This window comes from Nymphaea colorata, chromosome 5 (genome assembly GCF_008831285.2).
Source record: "Nymphaea colorata isolate Beijing-Zhang1983 chromosome 5, ASM883128v2, whole genome shotgun sequence".
Classification (NCBI taxonomy): domain Eukaryota; kingdom Viridiplantae; phylum Streptophyta; class Magnoliopsida; order Nymphaeales; family Nymphaeaceae; genus Nymphaea; species Nymphaea colorata.
The window spans coordinates 20,053,357-20,059,356 of NC_045142.1; positions in this window are offsets into that span (position 1 = coordinate 20,053,357).

Consider the following 6,000-nt stretch of genomic DNA (forward strand, 5'->3'; position numbering starts at 1 on the left):
ATTGTGACATGAAATTATCTAAATTAGGCCCCTATATCCCTTTTCTCCAAATTATTTCACATGATACAAGTGTAAGAATGTTGGGTGTGCATAAAACCTTATGTGATGATTTACATCCTCATTATATACATCTACCTCATATCATCTCTGTCAACCTTGTCAATCTTTCTTACTAATTTAATCTATATTCTTCAGAGTCGTCATTCTAGATGTACTCTTTTCAACGTAATGTTACATTCTCTTATGATGACATTCTCTTCGGGGAAAGACCCGAACGATCTATTTATATATCTTTTGAGTCTAAACCTTTGGCTCCCAAATGATATCGATCATGGCATCCCACTTTCTATCGGATGTTTCCTTCTTTCTTTGAAAAATGTGGACCGAATATAGCGGCAGCCGGAGGAGTACAATCATTGAAGGGGAATTTAGTACATGCAATTGCGGATCGATGGAACCCAAGGACCTCATCTTTTTGGTTTTTATGAAGAGAACTAACAGTATTATTAGATGAATTTGCCGAAATACTAGACCCCCCACCCCAACTTGTAACTGTAATCACCCTAATTTTTTTTCAAAATACTGTATTTGGATTTAATATTCAGATCCTAAACCCAATCCGAATTTAAAACGAGCCTGGAGTAGCTCAAAATGGAGTTGGCTGCCCATTCTTTACAAAAGCTTTTTCTTTACATTTTAAATAAAAAATGTGTTTCCTATGTAAACAACAATTTGTATTTCAGCTTGATTTTATTTAAATTTAAATTTAAAAAAAATTGAGTTTATGCCGCGTGCAAGCACAGCTGAAACCCTTTTTTCTCCTCACAATAGACCGTTAGAGGGTGATTTTGAGCGTTTTAAATGGGCATTAGCTCTACCTACACCTCAAAAATGGATTTACAAGCCTAATGACCAATCGTACTCATTTCAAACCTATTTCTTTTTTGAAAAAATAAAAATAATTCAAAATTATTTTAAATTCGTATGAAAATGTTGTGAAATTAAAAGAAATTCAAATTTTGAGTTTTGGCTCTAAAACTCCCTATAAATACCCCCATTTTCCTCCCTCTTAGGCATGAGCTGGCCCTTGGAGAAGCTCTAGTGCATTCTCACTTGAGGACTTAGAGTTTTTAGTGCTCCTCCATTTCAAGGGAGCATGAAGATCTCTTGGAGGCCTCGTCTTCATTATCTTGAAGCTTCATTCAAGGTGAATCTAGGATCATTCGAAGCAAAGATGATCATTTTTCAATAAAATCATTCTCATTAGAGGTATGTAATCAACATCGCATTCCATTCTTTTCTTTATTTCTTCCATTCTTCATCTTCCCATGGCCATACAAGATTGCTCTAAAAGCTCTATTTGAGAGCTAAAAAGCTCTTCTTGAGTGCACTGGAAGTATGAGAGATGAGATGATATTTCATTTTATGACTGAATCATGTTCTCTTTCTCTCTCTCTTTTCTTGAATCTTGTTTTGTTTTAAGATATCATTCATGCTAGTTGCTTAATCTTTTTTATTTAGATGTGAATACATGGTGAGAATGAGAGTGCAACTTGAGATTTTTTCTTTATTCTTACGTTAAATTTTGAGGTTGGGATTTGTCCAACCCAAAAAAAACCCTCATGAACATGTACATATTAATATGCATTTTCATGTCATTTTGCACTTTTTTCCTTTCTAATAATCATATTAGGAATCTTAATGAACAACTTATCTTGTAGTTTAATTTTCTTCCATACCCAACGGTGGAAGAAGCATATTCCCTTGTAATAAAAAAAAAGATTATGTTTTATGTTAATATATAAAAATATTTGAAATCATGCTTTCCAAAATATTTTCGAAAGAACACATTTTAATGTGGCTTTGGAGTCTTAGTTTAGGCTCCTGCATGAGGCCAAGCTCCCCTCTAGCTTATATATATATATATGTATATATATATATATATACATGTTATATACATATATGTGCACATGATGATTCCATTCATCCTTCTCTCTCTATGTTTTCACTTTCTGTTTCACAAATTTTCATATACACATGAATGCATATACATGTGTTCTATTTTCTCTTTCTTGAATATTTTATTTCTCTTTTTAAGTTCAATGTCTTCTTTTATAAATTTATTATATATATATACATATATTTGTATATCAATGTATATGTGTATGCATATAAATTTTCCTATTTCTTATCCTCTAAAAATCTATCTTTCTATTCAAATCAATATCATTTTTACAAACTTTCATATATGTGTATATATGATGGTATGTACATGCATATGCATATCTTTTTTCTATCTATCTCTCTTTCTCTATCTTTCTCTTGTGATCAAATCTTTCATCTTTTTCATTCTTTTTGAACATTTTTCTCTCAAAATCTTTTATTTACCGACTTCACCAAGTCTAAAAAAACAAGTAATGACCCAATATTGGGTTCATGCCTGATGATCTACAACTCCAATCCATTTTCAAAACTTTTTCTTCTTATATATGATAATTATGAAAACAAAAATCTTAGATGTATGTTATGGTATGAATACTTTTAGATGAATGTTGTGGTAGGAATGATTGATTTCTCTTTTAATCATATAGGATCAATGCATTTATGAATTCACACTCACTTAATGTCACTTATGATTGCAAACACATTTCCAAAAGAATTTAAGCAAGATGAGATGGAGCACTAACTAGGTAGCAACCTAATTACAACAAAACCTCAAACATACTTAAAGTCTTAATGGAATACTAAAGTGACATGAAAATGATTTCCTAAGCTTTCCAAATGATATTTTTAAAGATTTCCCAATTCTATTTTTCTCCGAAGTGTTTCAGATTCTCAAGTAATTCTTCAAGAACCCTTTCAAAAGTTTGAAATATCAAACTTTATGTATTTTTCTACACCGCATATAGAATGAAGAGAAGTTTAAGCCAAATTGAAATGCATCAACAATAACCATAGCTCTTGGATTGATTACCCCTGGTAAAGGCACCGGAACAGTTGATCCTTGTACTGAGAGCGAGTCCATTTCTCTTTTATTTTCGAAATAAAACCTCATTTTTCTAAAGTACTCCAAAAACTAAAAATTTTGAGGATGCGAACAGATGGCAACCATGAAGGGACCCGTCATTATTTGGTTATGATTATCATGATGCATTTCTACAAACTCAAACATCTCATATATTGCCGATGATAAAGCATACTTCGTTCTTTGACCTTGACCCTATCGACATTTCATTACATTGATTGATGATTGTGCTTGCTTTCTTGCATACATGACTAATTGAGGAGGATCAATAATGTTCAGTTAGATCTAGTATCAAATACAACCCTCCTCAATTTAGGAGTTGTTCGAAAATAATGTTTGCTATTCTATTTATTTTAATTATCATATTAGGCAACATTCCATTAGAGACAACTGATTTTGCATGATTTTTCATTTTTCAAAATTCCTCATACCTATTTGTCCCAGTCATCATGTTGTCGGCCTTGGTCTCAGGCGGTACCACAAGACTATTGATGAGTGATCAAGGAGAAGTTGATGAACCCTACCTTTAGTTGCCTAAGGAAGAATCTATGCTGGCCCTAAGTCATTCGGCTAAAGTATATATAACTTGACATTGAATTATCGTAGCACAAAATTATCTCAATGAGGTCCCTATATCCATTTTGTCCCAAATTATTTCAAATGACATATGGGTATGCATAAAGCCTTATGTGATGATTTACAACCTCATTATATACCTCTACTCCATATTGTCTTTGTCAACCTAGTCAATCTTTTTTACTAATGTAATCTCTACCCTTCAGAGTCATCATTCAAGATGTATTCTTTCCGACATGGTGTCACATTCCCTTATGGTCACATCCTCTTTGGGGAAGGACCCGAACGGTCTACTTACATCTCTCTTGAGTCTAAACCTTTAACTCCCAAATGGTATCGGTCCTAGCATCTCAACTTCTCTTAGATGTTTCCTTCATACTTTGAAGAATGTGGGCCGAAGATGGTGGTAGCCAAAGAAATGCAAATTGTGAATGAAAATTTGATGTATGCAATTGTCGAGTGATGGAACCCAAGGGCCTCATCTTTTTGGTTTTCATAAGGAGAAATAACAGTGTTATTAGATGAATTTGCTGAAATACTAGACCTCCCCTCCCAACTTGTGATCCAAATGAACCATTAGAAAAATAATTCCTCATGAACCCGACCACGGTTAATGCAAATAATTTTATAGTTCACTTTACTGAATGAAAAACATGGCCCCTAGTAAAAAACCATGAGAACTAAAGCATCAATTTGAAAAATTTGTAAGAAGAATTTGGAGCCTATGTTAACCTTTCACTTTGCCTCGAAAAGCCATAAGAAGAATTAAACATTGTATTATGCTCTGCACAGTAGGAGTGATCATTTTCACCGATGGAAGTGACCTCCTAAATGTTTGTATTACCCGACTTTTTCAGATTTGGAGGCATAGTGGGACCCAACACTTGTCAGTAGCAATGACAGCCTTGGCTTTTCTCTATCGAGGACTCACCTGCTTTACCATTGAAGATACGGACTTCAAAGAATGATTCACATATGCTTTGCAATTGTGGTTTCTCAAGCACGCGAGATCCCAAGCTAGTCTATTCATAAACACTGATAGAGCATTGATAATCTTAGAACAATACCGCCGTTTGATCGAGTAGTTGGATGAAAATGAGATCACCACACTCTTCGGCTCTTATTTCATAATTGATTCTTCTGCTAGTAGATGCATGAGACAGTTCTTTCAGAGAGAAAAGATGGTTTTTTTGCATGCACCAATCAGAGTTAGGAGGCTATCGTCCATTCACTGGCCTCAGAAGAACGAAAATGGGCATCTTGTAGCCGATTAGTATCACTTTTCAGACGAACACCAAAGGACTGTGATATCATGAAAAAATTTGAAGAAGATCTTGTGGGCTCATAGTATTCACCTTTGTTTCCAAATCCTCTCATGAATTTTGTAAACTTAAACTTCTTTTTGTCTAGTCCCATGAGAGGACCCCTTCTATGAACTAAGAAATTTTTTTTTACATGCAATGCAAGTAATCTTTTTTTTTTCAGTTAATTTCGTCAAATTCATTCCTTTATCATCCTCTTTATAGGATGTCAGAACTCAACATGTCTCAGTTTCTTCTTTTTTCTTGGAAGTCCCCCAAAAAGCATTTATCAAAAAGCAATTGATGAAATAGAATCTACGACAGTACCCGAGTCAGAATTACCGGAATTGACTCAGATTCATTAACAAGAACATCCCTCAACCTTAGTCAATGATTCAATTAAAGAGATTAGTATTGGAACCAGTGAAAATCCTAAAATCCTTCAAGTTGGTATCAGTTTGTCAGTGGACAAAAAGAAAAGATTGGTGGACTTTCTTATAAGTAATCAAGAAGCTTTTGCTTGGACTTATGAAGATATGCCAGACTTAGACCCCCAGTTGGTTGAACATCATTTGCCCTTAAATCCTATTTGCAAGCCAATTAAGTAAAAGTTGTGCAAACTTGATCCTCAACTAGAAGGGCCTATAAAAGAGGGATTAGAGGACCTATTAAAGGCAAAATTCATTTATGCTATCGATTGCTCCGAATGGTTGGCTAACATCGTGGTAGTCCCTAAGCAAAATGGCAAAGTCAGGTTATGCATCGACTTTTGAGACTTGAACAAAGCCACGCAAAAGGATGATTATCCACCTCCAAACATTGATTTATTGGTAGACAGTACTACAGGCCATGCCATGTTCTCTTTTGTGGATGGATATTTGAGATATAACCAAATCAAACTAGCAGTTAAGAATTAACTTAAGAACGCTTTTACTATACCCTGAGGCACTTTTTGTTACACGGTGATGCAGTTTGGGTTGAAGAATGTTGGAACAACTTATCAAAGAGCCATGACCGCTATCTTGCATGACCAGATGCACAAAATCATGGATGCATACATCGATGATATATTGATCAAATCCAAGACAAGAGAAGATT